We start from the raw sequence: 15871 nt of genomic DNA, 5'->3' as shown, positions 1-15871 counted from the left end.
CTTGACCCATTCTGCCAGTCTATTTGTTTTGATTGGTGAGTTGAGACCATTAACATTGATGGTTATAACTGATACATATTGACTTATCATTGTCATGACTTTTTCTTTTTGTTTGATTCTCACCCTTTGCTTTTAATTTCCCTTTGTGCCCAGTGGATTCATTCTTTTGGGCCTCCTGGGGTTGTGATCCTCATTGTCTTTTCCTAGGATATTGTCTAAAATGTTTTGGAGTGCTGGTTTGGTATTCATGAAGTTCCTAAGGTGCTCTTTGTCATGAAAGTATCTTATTTCTCCATCAATTTTGAAAGATAGTTTTGCAGGGTAAATCAATCTGGGTTGGAGGTTATTTTCATTTAGGGCTTGAAGTATATCACTCCAAGCTCTTCTTGCCTTGAGGGTTTGCATTGAGAAGTCTGCTGTGATTCTGATGGGCTTTCCTTTGTATGTGATTTGTTCATTTTCTCTAACTGCTTGTGGAATTTTGTTCTTCTGTTCAGTTTCTGGAATCTTAACAATTATATGTCTATGTGTAGATTTTTTTTGCTCAAGGATAGTTGGAGTCCTGTATGCCTTGCTTATGTGTATGTCAAGTTCTTTCCCCCTGCTTGAGAAGTTTTCTGCCATCACTTCTGTGAACAGTTTTTTATGTCATCTGCACTCTCTCCTGTTTCTTCATTGACTCCAATCAGTCTTGTATCATTCTTCTTTGCATTGTCTATCAGCTGCTGGATTGATTTCTCATGATCCCTTATAATTTTAAAGCAATTTTTCCTTTCCTGGTCACTAATTGCAATCTTATCTTCTATATCTGAAATTCTGTCTTCACATTGGCTCATTCTGCAGCACAGGCTTTCAATGGAATTTTTAATCTCCTGGAAATCTGTTTGCATCTTTTTTTTTTTTTGGTGCCAAGGATCAAACTGAGGACCTTTTGTTTGCAAGGCAGGTGGCAGAACAACTGAGCTAAATCCCCGGCCCAATGTTTGCATCTTTTTAATGGATTCCATTTGTTTCCTATGTTGGGATTCCATCATCTTCCTCAGCTCCTCTATTTTTTTATCTGTCTCCTCTCCTGATTTATTAATCATGTCTTGCACTATGGGCACAATCTCTGCTACTATGTGAGAAATTATTTCTGATTTCATTTTTTCTAGATCCTCTTTTGTTTCCAGTTCAGGGAGTTCAGGTGGTTGAGTATCAGAGTATTCCATCTCCTTTCCTTTTGGGGTTGCTGTTGTTGATCTGGATGTCTGGTTCTGAGGTTTTTTTACATGTCTTCTTATTTCCACGGTGGTGGTGGGTGGGTGGTGGTGGTGGTGGTGCTGCTGGTGCCTGTGAAGCTTACCTTCTCTGTGCTGGGAGCTGTGGCACGCCTACCTGGAAGTCTCCTCCATGCTGGGAGCCATGGCATGCCTGCCTGGAAGCCTCCTCTGGTCTGGGAGCTGTCGAATGCTAGATATTTTTGCAACCCTGTAAACATTCTTAAACTTTGTTTTTAATGTAGTATATTTTATGGGAAATAGTTTAAGTCCTATCTCTTTTGGTAATTTTCTTTTGACAAGTAAGCTTAAAATATTTAGTCTGTTTTCACCAATACTGGTGACAAATTCTTTACCAAAACTCAGCTGAAATCATGGATGCTGGAGGGAAGTAGACTAGTATTTTTCAACTACTGAAAGAAGAGAATTGTCAACCAGGAAACCTGTAGAAAGGCCATCCTTCAGAAATAAAGGGGCAAAAGCTACATTTTTAGAAGACAGAGAAGCTAAAAGAAGTTGTAGCTAATAGACTTTCTCTTAAAGACCGACCAAAGGACTTTCTTAAAAAAATCAAAATGACAAATAAAAGATGCTTGGATCATGCAGAAGCAAGAGGGAACAATGCAAGAACAGAAATGTAGATCCATAAAATAGATTATTCTTCCCTGAGGAGTTCTAAAAATTTCATTTTGTGATGGAAACTCATATTTCCACCCTGCCTGGCATTGCAGACAATGCTGTTTTAAATTGAAGGTGAAGGAGACCTAAATGAAGGTAATGTTTCTACACTTAGAGTGGTAAGATATTGAGACCACTTGAGTATCAGAGGCACGTGTTTATATTTTAATATCTAGAATAGTCATTATAAAAATGATAGAGAGATATATTAAAACTCAATGTATAAATCAAGACTGATTTCTAATAAAGTATTTAAGTATCTCAGTGGTGATTAAGAAAGGGACAGCACAGTCCAAGAACCAGAGATATCAAACAGAAAACAATAAAATAGCAGATTTATACTCTAACACATAGAAAAAATAACCTTGTGTATGGATTTCATACACTAACCAAAAAACAGCAATTGGCAGAGTATTATTCAAGGTTGGTTCAGCATTTGAAAATTAACCAAAACATTCTAGCATGCTAATAAATTAAAGAAGAAATAACACATGATCATGTTAATTGCTGCAGAAAAAGCATCAGTATGTCAAAAATCTAATACCATTTGTGGCTGAAGAATACTCTCAGCAAGTTGGGAATAGAAGGAGATTACCTCAACTTGATAAAAAACTTCCAAGTAACATTAGAATTAATGGTAACTAAATATTCCCTCAACTAAGGTCAGAAATCAAATAAGGATCTTTGCTTTCACCATTCTCATTCTATGTAGTACTTTCTGTATCATATACAAATGGTAAAAAAAAGAAACAAAAGGCATACAGACTGAAAAAAAAGAAATGGTTATCCTTAGAAAATTGCGAAGAGTTTACACACAGAAAGACTTCTACAAGTAATAAGGGAGTGTAGCAAATATGCAAGATGCAAATTCTTATGTGTTTCTATATACTAACAATGAGCACATGGAAAAAGTAAATGGAAAGCAAATTAACATTTATAATCACCCCAAAGAAAATTAAATGCTAAATTATCCAATTAACAAATTATGCATAGGGTTTATATTAAGCATTTTAAAAATTGCTAAAGAAAGAAATCAAAGAAGGCCAAATGAATAGAGTAGCAAATCATGTTGAGAGATTGGGAGACTCATAGAGTAAAGATGTCACTTCTCCCCACATAAACATTCTAAAGTTTTTGTGGTAAGCCTCATGCCCTAGAATACTGAAAATAGTATTGACAATGAGGAATAAAGTTGGAGAAGTAGCTCCACCTGACACCAGACCTTGCTCTCTGGTTGCAGTAATCCAGTGTGGTGTTAGCAGAAAGTTAGACATATAGCTATATGGAACAGAACAGGAAACCCAGAAATAGAACTCCACACATATGCTCAATTTATTTTTGACAAAAATGAAAAAGCATTTCAATGGAGAAAGGAAAGACTTTAATACATGGTGCTTAGAGAGAGAGAGAGAGAGAGAGAGACAGAGAGACAGAGAGAGATTGGCCTAAGTCCCACAGTTTATGAAGAAATTAACTCAAAATTGATAAATGAATTATGGACTAAAATTAAATGTACAACATTATAGAACGTTTGGAAAAAACACTGGCAAAATCATTGGAATATAGAAATAGGCAAAGTTCTTAGATTAACAGCACCATGTATAAAAGAAAAAAATTGATTAAGTGAACACCATCAACATTAAAAGCATTTGCTCTTCAAAAGCTGTGTGAAGAGGAAGAAAAAACTATAGATTACTAGAAAATATTTGAAAACTATATACTCAACAAAGGACTAGTATATAGAATATATAAAGACTTTTCACAACCCAATAGTAAAAAAAGAAAACAATCCAATTAGAACAAGGAAAAAGACATTAACATACATTTCACTGAAAAAGGATATACAAAAAGAAAATAAGACTATAAAAAGATGCTCAATGTTATTATTCGTGAAGTACATGCAGATTAAAACTACAATGAACTGTTGCTTCATACCTATCAGAATGGCTATCATAAAAAATAGTAACAATATCAAATGGCGGTGGGATGAGAATCACTTATTACAGTGAAGATGGGAAGGCAAAATGGTGCAGGTACTTTGGAAAACAGTTTTGCAGTTTTTGAAAATAAAAGTAAATGTGCAAATACCGTATGTCTTATACAATGGATTTTTTAGCAGTTATTGCAGAGAAATGGAAATGTTCACACAAAAACTTGCATGCAAATGTTAATAATTGTCCCCCGACCCTCGGCCAAATTAGGAACAGCTCAGATATCCTTCAATAGATACACATGATTAAAAAACTGGTACAAAGGTACCGTGGAATACTCTCAATAAAAGCAACAAACCTTTGATACACACAAGCAGGTGGATCGATTTGCAAGTAATTATGGTGAGAGAAAAAACCAGTCCAAAGGGTTAAATAGGTGTTTCCATGTATAAAACATTTATAAATTTCAAAATTGAGGAATGGGTGACAGATTAGAGATTTATTGAGGGTAATTGTTGGGGGGAGGAGAATTGGAGGGTAGGGAGGTTAGTTATTAAATCACAAACTGACAAAATCACTGACAGAATATACAGTACTTTAGCTGTGATGGTGGAAACCTAAACATGGGATAAAATTGTACAGAACTCAATAGAACTATATGAAAGAGGAGAAGTAAAATTTTTCAAGTCTGTGGTAATTTCTTATAGCAAGAATGGGAGAGTAGCATAATCCTATATGATTCCACATGAATCTAAGAATAGGCAAAGTGATCTGATGAAAATTAGAACAGTGATTGTGTGTGTGGATGAACAGGGAATGACCAGGGAGGAACATGAAGGATGTTCTGGCATCATGGAAATGTTTTATATTTTCACAGAACTTTGGGTTACCTAGGTGTACGCTTTTATCAAAACGTATCAAACTGTACACTTAAGTAAGACCTATGCATGTAAATGTAAATTATACCTCAGTAAAAACAATATATAATTTGGAAATTGGATTAAAAGTTATGAATATATTGTAGCTAAATGAGGTCTGCTAGAATACTATTTAACTCAAAATAGATTTTAAATCAAATTTAAATCCCTTCATTCAATTGTTAATATTTGTGTAATATTTTTATAACAACAAATTGTTAAAATATAAATGAAAAATAGTTAATGGTAAGACCAAACAACTGCTTGCTGGGATTATAGGTATCTACCACCATAACAGGCTAGGATTATATTTACTTTCCACCTTAAAATAGAAAAAGTAGGATATCTTATGGGCAACAATGTATTTCCATAGTCAGTAGGACTCCTACTCAGTCCATTTTGGGGGCTACGGGTCATAATAAAATCCAAGTTTCAGGCAAAATGCCTACCTGAGTCACCAGGTAAAAATGGAGCTGGAAGCCACTGATGGGCAAGAGCACCGGGTGCTCTGGGACTCTGATAGGAGCCAGTTAAACGTCTGCTGGTGCCATTTAGTGCCTTGGTACAAACACTTGTGATAATGTCCATCAAAGTCTTTTACATGTTTCACATATATGTTTTACTGCCTGCAACTCTGCCGAGTTGCAGCATGGCCCCATGGGTAGGCCATCACCCCCTTGTCCTTCAAGAGTGACCTCCTGGTGCCTCAGCCTGAACTGGCCACATATAATGGGGAAGCCAGGCATGGCGGAGCTATATTCCCTACTTCTCTGTCACAGGTTGGCTCCATCACCATGTAGGCATCAGATGGGAATGATTGGCTAATTTTAACCAATAATTTATACTTTATTCCTGTTGTATAGGAATACATATCACAGTTTAAAACACCTGACTTGTTTAGATAGATTTAGTCACGTCTTTCAAAGAGGGAAACAGCTTTCTTGAACGCCTTAGCATTTGTAAGAAAGACCACCACACTTATGGAGACTCAGCTGTTCCATATTGATATTCGTTTGCAAACTCCAGGCTTTGCTGAGCCCGCGTGGACATTTAATAAATATGCTGAAATGGAGACTGAAAACGTAAAGACAGGGCTAGAAGATTTTTTCCCTCTGTGTGAAATTAGGCCTATAAAAGAATAAACAATGGCTATTTCTTGTAACATTAATTATCTATAGAATGAAGCATCCCCAGCAGATGTGCCTGTGGTCTGTCTCAGCATCGGTTTCAAGACTTCAATCAGTGTGTGACTCACAGTTAGTGAAAGAAAAATTGTTCAGGCTACACAAGAGGAGCATAAATATTATGTGTCACTTGGTATCATAATTAACTGCATGCTTCAAATATTTCTTTCATGTCTGCCTTCACAATAGGTAATATAATTTACCGTTAATAGGATTAAAATGTCTTTTTTAAAAAATAAAAAAGGTAAATACTTCAGTGGCTTAAACTGCTTTCTATTTGTTTTGTACTGGTACATATTTTACCACAGGAAATCTCTTTATGCCCTGCAGAAGAAAATAATGAGGAAAATTGGAGATAATTTATGCGGTTCAGAAGCAAAAGCTTTTTACGATTATTATTTTTGCTTTTGCTCAATAATGAAGCAGCCCCTTTCCATGAAGCACCAGAGAGGAAACAGCCTGACTTTCTAGCTATTTTACAGTTTTAAACATCGGAGGTAAAGAAGGAAAAAAAACACTCATTGCATGAAGACAGGAAGTTTACCCTGGAGAATTAATGCTAGCAGTTCAGAAGCCCCATACAGAAGTGTATTCATGTTCAGGCTACTCTTCAAAACTGATAATTGAAAGAAAAGAAGGCCTGGGTAGTTTTTTTTTAAGGCCGTTCCATTTTCTATCTCCCGTAGCGTGCTCAACACACTGTCACACAGGCTGACACAAACCAATGCAGGTTAGAAAACTCATTACCACTCTGAACTTGGCAATGTTGGAACAGGTCAGAAATTAAAACCCATAACCTGTGGCATAATATCTCTTAAGGAGCCAAGTTTTAATTTTGTCTGTAGAGAATGAGCCATTGTTTGGCTAGGCAGATGTTTAAATATAGCAAGATACCATGAATCAAAATCTATACAAACACCTGATGACTCCTTTGAAGCTTAGGGATTGGTATGTTTGGTGGGAGAGGAAAGGAAAGGTTTAAATTATAGATCTAGAAAGAATGTAGGGGTGAGCCTAATGAATTTCCTCCTTTTGGAGAAGAAGAACTGAGATCTAGAAGTGTTCATTGACTTGTTCAAGGTCACTTGGCTGCAAGTGACAGAGCCAGGCGTAGAATCCTGGTCTTATAGAAACCCCTCCAGTGTTTTTCCCATTATAGGAAGCTGTGTCCAAGTGTCTCTTTGGAAGTGATCTCCTCTTCCAGTCATTACCGCCAAGTGAAATTTGGCATCCGCCATTGGATGTGCTCACTTCACTGCCGATCTATCTATTGACGTTCCATTAGGGAGCCATGTGCATTTGCCAAGGATGAATGAGTTCATTAGCACTGAGACTAATAAACTTTAAAAAGTTAATAATGTGAATATGTTTGATTTGGAATTATGCACACAGGCATTAGGAGAAAAAGAAAATGGCTTGCTTCGTATGCTCAGCTTTTTCTATAATTTCTCTGGTATCATGGACTTGGATTTTCTGAAAATTGAAGATAATGCTCATTCTTAAGAAATGTGTCACCCTCAGTTTTTGTGGCACTTTCTCCAATTAGGGCACTTCAAAAATGACTAAAGTTAAGAACAAATATAAATAATAACAGTAACAAAATAATGAATTTTATTTCAACTGTGATATCCCTTGTCCTATTTACTGACTTATTTAGTGAGGGTTAGTGGTACTGGAATCTTCCTTGAAATGGCATAATAGCAATTTCCATAGTTAAGTGCCCTATAATATTTGGATTCACTAGGACACTCTTTTAGGGGATAGGCTAGTATCTCCAAAAACAGAGCACATGCTTCCCCACTCCAATGAACTCCTTGAATGATTTTGCATGTGGATATGGATTGCTGAGTAGCCAGATTTTTGTGTTTTGCTGTCAATACTCAGGTACAGGGAGTAGCTCACTGAAGAATCCGGGTGAACCCAACTATATTTTGTGGATGGAGATAGAGGAGATTTTGGTTTTTTCATTGGTCCCAAAGACAGTAGAGAATTTGTTCCTATAAATATAAATATTTCTGAAACCAAGAGTCTAATACAAAGCAACGTTTCCCCCTTACATGTGACTGCTTCCTGTAAATCATTGATGTGGAGGGTATTCAATATAATTGGTACAAAGTTTTGCAGGGGAGGAGGGTTACTGGGGATTGAACCCAGGATCTTTTGCATTGCTAGGCAAGCATGCAATTACAGAGCTACATCCTCAGCTATCCTACATTTTTTTTCTTGATAGTCATTTTTCTTAACTGACTTTAAGCTTCAACAGAACATGGGTCTTGGCTACATAACAATATTCCAAAAGAGGGAGAATTAAGGGGGACTATTAAGGAGGAAGATGTGATCCCAACAGAGAAACACAAGTTATGGTGGTTCCTGTGAAGATGATGGTGGTAGGGGTTGAAGGGAAATGGCTGCTTGAAAATTCTAGGGTAAGTGGAAGGAAGAACTCTCTGAGATCAGAGCAGGTTGGGCTCTGGCTTTGTGAGATCTCCGGAAACTGTCCCATCACTTTTATCTGATGGGTGGTTCTGCCCTAGCATTAAACCTGGGGGCTCTGATGCCAAGTGGCATGTGAAGTCTACCAGTTACCAAGGATAGAACAGGAGCTAAGTTTCTCACCCTCTCAGGGCACCCATTTGCTCATTTTTCAAATAAGGACAATATTAGTACTCATCTCACAGAAAGGAGTTGGGCAGATTAAAAGAGATAATTTATCTGCAGCATATGCCATCAGAGCATGCTCTGTGGGAAATGCTAAATATCATAATCACAACTACCATGAGCCTCTTGATTTGTCTGCATTAAGAGCCTTCCCCTTCAGTTCTTCCAATATGTCAAGGCTGAGCTGAGAAGTGTCCAGAATGCTATTTTTCTTTTGTCTCTCTTCTGCTAAATGGATCATCTGTCCATTTTTTGTGGGATAACGCCCAAACTCACTAACCTGGACTGACATGTTTGTGAAACAGGCTGCAACGTATAGCTAGTGCTCTATAAATACAGTTTTCATTCATTCATTCTTCAAACAATGACTGAGTAGCTACTATATGTCTTCTATGTCTCCTCCACACTTATATCAATGAAAGCCTTTCTGGTCATACTTTTTCTTACTCTGTATGGAAACTGTGCTGCAAAGTTAAATGGATTTACTTAAACCACTGATTAGTTTCCATCTGAATCTCTCTGCTCTACATACTCCTCCCTTTTCTGCTCTGCTCCTGCCTCCTTCCACTGCCCAGAGCCTCAGGCTTTCTTGTCCTAGCTCCTAGGGCAGATGTGGTAGAGATGAGAGCATGAGAGCAGAGGCATACTAGTTTGCTGGCTTCCTCCTTTCTGAGATGTAGGCCTTGACTGTATCCTGGTATGTCCAGGTATCTTTGTCCAGCCCTTCCTCCACTGTTCCACACACCTCTACTAGGTTTTGGGGGACTCTTCCATCCCTCTAAACTTTGTAATAGGACTGTCTCCCACCAGTTCCAAATTATTTCAGATTTCTCCACACTTGATTGTTTCTTTTGCTTCCCATGCCTCTGTAAGTAATCTCCTAGTCCAACTGTCTGCATGCACCTTACGTCGAGTGTACCTTATGCACCTTACGTCGAGTGTACCTTATGCACCTTATGTCGAGTGTACCTTATGCTTTAACATGGATATGGTTTGAGTGTGTCCTCCAAGGCTTCCTGTGTTGGGAGCTTTGACTTTAGCGTAGCAAAGTTGGTAGATGATGGGATCTGTAGGAGGTGGGACCTAGTGTGATGTCCTTAAGGTCGCTGGGAGCTCTCTCTTCAGAAGGGGTTGATGTAGGTCTCATGGGAATTTGATTAGTTCTCGAGAGAGGGTTGTTATACTAGAGCAAGCTTTGCTACTCCTCAGCCTCTCTGGCTTCTTGTCTCACCTTGTGATGTCTCACTTGCCTGAATGTGCTCCTACCATTGTGATACCATCCACCCAAAGCCTTCACCAGAGCTAAGCTGATGCTGGCTCATGCCCTTGAGCTTTCAAAACTGCAAGCTAAGGACATTTCTTTATACAGTGCCCCACTTCAGGTATTTTGTGATAGTGATAAAAATTTTCATTTTTGCCCAGATTTTGAATGCATCCTCACCACTCCAGACCCCTCTCTGTACTTCTCTCATTTGGAGAAATTTTTCCTGATCTTTCTCTGACAAAGTTCTCTGCACTGACCAAGGCTCAATGCAGGTCACATCTTCTTTAGGAGATATCCCTGCTCACAGACATCTCATGATTTCCTCTCTGAATTCATGGAAGTCCCTTGGAAGTCAGACCTAAGCCCACCAAGACAAGCCTGTGTCATCTGCTTTCTTGCATTGCAGCTTCCCTGTAATACTGTTAACTTTCACACATTCATGTTATTAACTTTGCAATGAGATGGGGGCTCAGGAGGCTAGTGTCTGAGTCTTCTGGTCAATTATTTGTTATCAGTGTGTAATTACTGAGCACAATCTGGTGACCCATACTCTACAAGACTGTAGGATTCAACAACAAACAAGATGGCACATCTTCTGTCCTTGTGGATTGTGTATTTAAGTAGGTAGATGGGCACTGGCTGGTCAATAACAATAAAGAGTGATGAACAGTTTGATATGAAATGAAACCACATAAGAGAGGATCTTAACTTAGCCTTAAGGAAGTAATATAGAAAACACCTGAGGGATAAGGAGATGATATCAGGTGTCAAAGAGGAGAAAGGAGTCTCCCAGGTAGACATAGTAACACATGGGAAAGCCAAGAGGTGAGGGGAAAGATCAGGGAGCCCTTGAGGAACGGAGAATAGGGTGGAGACTGAAGCAGAGTCCAAGGGGAAGCCTGGCGCGATGGTGGCAGAGGACATGGGAGGTGGCTGTGTGAGCCTCAGAAGCCCATATGTGAGAGTGATGAGAACCCAGTGTGAGTCAGGGACAGCGGAGGGAAGCAGTGGCGTTTGATTAGGAGGACAGCTTGGGCTGCAAGTGGGAAATGCATTTGGGGGAGGGGGAGGGGCAGAGCAGACACGTGATCCTCTCTGAGAGGGAACTGAGATGACAGCGACCTTGCTGATTCTGATAAGGGTGGCGAAGGGGGTGAAGTCAGGAGCCACTTGGAAGGGAGAAGAAATAGGGCTGGGTCTGTGGAAGGCTGACTGAGGCCTGGAGGGCCAAACAGAAGAGGTTCCAAGGTCTACAGCTTGAGCGACTGCATGGAAGTGCCATGCAGTGAGCTATGGAGCCCTGGAGAACATAGTTCCAGGAAGAAATGGCATTTGGACATGTGAGATTTATGGGACCTGTGAGACTTCCAAGTGCAGGTAGCCTGCAGACAGATGGATAAATGCACCTGAAGCTCAGCAGAGAGGGCTGAACAAGAATTTATCAGCCTAGATTAAATGATGTAGAAAATGTCACTGTATTAACATCTGTCCCCATGATGCTCCTGAGAAGGCACCAGGTTTATTTAGAAAGAATTCCTGGATAGGCCCCTGTGGACTCCATGCTTAGGGCTGTGGGTTGGGCTGGTTGTACCAGGGTTGTTCTGCAGCATGGGGAAGCCAGCGCCATCCCTGTGTGGCTGAGCCATGGGGAATGACACCCCCAGTTGTGGATGTCTGTATAGCTCATGCTACTGAACTTTAAGAAGAGATCCATAAAGCAGATGTGCCTTGGACCCAGAGAGTCTGGGGCAGAACTGAGACATCTGAGCAGCAGTGGAGAGAGACAAGCAGGAGGAAAAAGGGTGGACTTCAGGAAGCCCAGGAAGGGGCTGGGAAATTAGACTATGATTTGCAGGTCTCCAAGGGGTAGCCCCAAGTGGTCTTCACTGAGTCCTGGCTGTGTACCAGGACCTGCTGGTGGGGCTGAGGATAAAGCAATCAAAGAACATCATGCACAGTCCCTTGCTTTCCAGGGCTTGATTCTACTGGGTCTTGTACACATTGCTGTATAACTAGTTACCCAACTTTTAGCAATGTACTACAGACCCTTTTATCATTTACAGCCTGTGCACCAATGGCTGTGTTCTCTCAGGGGAGTCTCCTGAGGCTGCAGTCAAGGCACTGGTCAGGCTGTTTCTTCATCTGAGTGCAGCATCTTCTGAATCTCGCAGGTCAGTGGGAGAGGTCCATGCAGTTACCAGCCTTTAGTGATCCCCGTTTTTGTGTTGACTGTCAAGTGGAGGTCACCTTAGCCTGGCTCCAGTTTGATCACGTGGCCAGCTCACTTCTTTGAAGCCTGCAGGAGAAGCTGCCTCTTGTCTGCTATGACAGAGTCTTGCAATGTAACAGTCATAGTATCCGGCAACCCCATCACCTATCCCATAGCAGAGTCACATGTCCCCTCCCACTCAAGATGTTAGTGGGGCACTGAGGTGCTGTGGTCTTTTCCCAGGAGTCCTTTCTAGGCTCTTGTTGTCTTGTTCAAAGAATTGGACAAGAGAAGCCAAAAATATAGTGAAGTTTCATATTTATTAAAGGTAAGAGAAGTAGGGTGAAGAAGTGCTCTTAGAGTCAGTGCAGGCCAGTTAGAGAAGGAAAAGAAATAGGAAAGAAGCATACTCTTCAGAGTACAGGGAAGGCCAATGAAAAGGCTCACAGTGGCCATGAGTTTAATGGTGGCCATTTTTAGACTGGCTTTCTGCCATCAGATCTAGGTTATCCTATCAAAGATCTGCTTGATCTTGGGCCAGAAAAATTTAAGATAGCATTATCTGATTGGTACCAGGTTCAGGGCTTCTGCACATGTCCTGGATCTCCATGACTGACAAATCAAGCCTGCTTGCCCAGCTGCTTTGCCATGCCCTGATCTCCTGCCTCAGAGGGTATGGGTGGCAAGAGGCAGGGCTCTCAGGTCAGCTAAGAATTCTTCTTCCCAAAGAAGGACAAAAACAACACATAAATAAGAATTCAAGTAATGTTAAGAGGCCACTAAGCAAACTGAAGTCAGGAGGGTAGATTGGACAGGTGTCACCAGCAAAGGGCTGCTGGCAAGGAGGAAGTGGTTTCCATGTGGAATCACAGCACAACCTTCCAGGAAGATGAGGAAGGCAAAGGCCCTTGATGTGGGAGGGAACATGAACGTACTGTGGAGCCCAGGCTGCCACAGTCAGGGTGAGTGTGGGAGGCAGAAGCCCTGAACGCCTTCTTGGCCAAGGAGACAGATAAGAGAGAGGGGCAAAAGCAAGAGGCGCTTGGACCCTGAGCAGCAGCACGTTCTGGAGAGAGAGAAATGAAGGGTGGAGGATCAGTAGCCCATGGATTAACTGAGGAGTGGAAGTCTAGTGACCTCAGATAGGGAAGATACTCTAGAGACATAAGAGACATTCAGGTCATTGCTCTTCTCCCTGAGGACAGCAGGGGTAGTGGAACAAGGGAGACGAGAGGTCGAGGATAGCTGATCCTTATTTTTCCTAGATTCTTATTTGTGAAATCACCTATTTGGTAACGTTTATTTGTACCTTCAAAATCAGTACTCCCCATACTTTCCTGGGCTTTTGTAAACAAGTACAGAGAGGTAAGAGTGTGGGTCACTGACACGTGTGCCAAGCTGAGGCCAAACAAGTCCATGTGCTCTACCTTCTTATCTCAGCTCGATTGTACAAATGTCTTTTCTTATGGCCTAGCGTTCCATTTTTGTGTATTTTTGGTGATTTTTCTATTTAAAATAGACCCTACATGGTGTGCTCTGGTATTTCCAGGCACAAGAAAGCTGTGGTTGCAGAGAAAAAATGTGTTAAATAAAACTTCACTGAATCAAGAGTTATAATGCTATTGGCCATGAGTTCAGGGCTGAAGAATCAAGTATATATCTATATCTCTATATTCATATCTCTCTATATGTGTATATTCTGTATTTAAATAGAAACCCATGAAACACATGTAAGTCCAGGCTATAGACTGATTGGTTGATGAAGTGCCCTGGCCAGAGAGTGACAGGAACCCCAGCCTGCAGTCCCCTCAGAGTGGGGCTCAGTTTCCACAGACTTAGTGCTCAGGCCGACTGTGTAGAGCTATCTATAGTTGTTCTAAAATAGCCATGAATAAAGAGGACCACCTGCATTTTGTTGTGTTCCCTATACTGTCTAGAATGTTCTACTTACTGGTATTTAAAAAGTGGTTTAATCAAGGAATGAATGAAATGTAGAATAGCATAGGTGTTCACATATTGCCTCTTGGCTCTGAGCAGTGTTGACAAATGCCAACTGGAACTTGGAAAAGGAAGAGCAGAGGATGGTGTGTATGGCAGGGCCTGGGGCTGGACACCAGGTCTCAAGCCCTCACTGTCACTTTCTCTAGCCTCTGGCAAGCTAGCTAATTTCCTGGGTCTGAGTTTCCTTGCTGTAACTTGGAGCAGTAGCAGCACCTGGGGTGGGTATTAGGAGTCCAGAGGCGGGTGTACATTTAGCCCCTTTTGGCCATGTAGCAAATAGTAATAAAAGCCATTGCTTCTGAACCAGATTCTCCGAAGGAAGGGAGGGGTCAAGGTAGAAAGGAAAGACAGCCTCTGGATTTCTTTAGAGGAAACCCCAAGTTTAACAGCATAGGAAGGATCTGGAGCCTCAGTCCAGGTGTTCAGTGCAAGATGAAGACCATGATAATTAGTTCCCACTTTGCTGTCTCTGCATCTCCTAGGAGTAGGAAACCACAGGGCAGGTGGGGACAAGTGAGCTCTTAAAACTTACTTTCAGAGCAGTCATTTAAAAAAAAAAAGCACCGCTGGTCTCATTTTGCAGCAAGGCAATATTTAATAAAGGATCTTGGCCTCCTTACTGGCTGAGCCTTGAATCTTGTCTTTCCTACCTGGAGACATTGTTGTACCTGGGAGCTAGGCACCATCAACTTTATATTGATCTATCACCATTGAAGAAAATGAGGGGTATCATTTCCTTCCATATTGACCAGCAGCTCTCCTCGAATAAAACAATTTGTTCTGCGATTGACTATGTGCTCAACATCTAATCAGGTTTTTTCCTTTTAAAGAATAACTGTAATGTGATCAGAGATTGACAAAAACTTTTGTTTTACTGGGTCCTTCTTTGTGGAAATGTAATTTAGTGTGAGCAGTACAAATCTTTAGTAGAAATGTGCAGCCAATATTACTACAATATTAAAAAAGTGTTTTCTCTTCATAAAGTCTGGATTTTTTGTTGATCTAATTTCGGAAAACTCTTGAACAATAGCTTAACTCTTCTGAAGCAACCAAGTCTTCAGGATGTACGAAAGCTAAAACCAGTTTCTAGCAATCACTGAATTTCCTTCACATTCACTCCATTTACCAAAATGACTCCAGTAATGCTATTAATATATTAGTACTATCGTTCTGGTATTAACAATTTAGTTTGGCTAAGAGTCACCTAACATAGTCTGTTAAATAAAGCTGCTTCAATTCCACAGCAGGAAGACCTGATTCAGGAGGTGTGGTATGGCGCTTGAGAAGGTGCGTCTCAACAAGCCTGTGGGTGCTGGAATCTGCTGGCCAGGCACACTCAGAACAGCTGTGCACTGGCGCCAATAGTGGCAGAGGAGTGGCTGTGCCTGTCTTCCTCACTGCTGTATCCCCTGTGCCCTCTTGGACCTGGTTCACAGAGGAGCTCTGGTAACACTTGTGGAAAAACTGAAAAAGGAATAATGTGAACAGCAAGCTTTTGAAAAAATCAGTTAAGAAGCCTAGACCAGAAGAGGGTCCAACTATCACTTTGGTTGCTTCTGCGTATTTCATGTATATTCTCTGCTTTATTGTGTGCACATGTATGCTTGCACATGAGAGTGCATGTGTGTGTGTGTGTGTGTGCGCGCTTGTGTGTGTGAGAACAAAGGTTGGTGGAACTGGCCAAGTCAGTAAGGGAGAAATTGGATGTTGGCAATCTTAGCAACCACTGAATCACTGATTTTGCTGTTTTTCTCCTTTTATTGTTCAATG

The sequence above is a fragment of the Heterocephalus glaber genome, unplaced genomic scaffold, assembly GCF_053883595.1.
Source record: "Heterocephalus glaber isolate CG9 unplaced genomic scaffold, H.glaber_assembly_v1.0 deba00000331, whole genome shotgun sequence".
Classification (NCBI taxonomy): domain Eukaryota; kingdom Metazoa; phylum Chordata; class Mammalia; order Rodentia; family Bathyergidae; genus Heterocephalus; species Heterocephalus glaber.
This window is presented reverse-complemented; position numbering follows the sequence as displayed.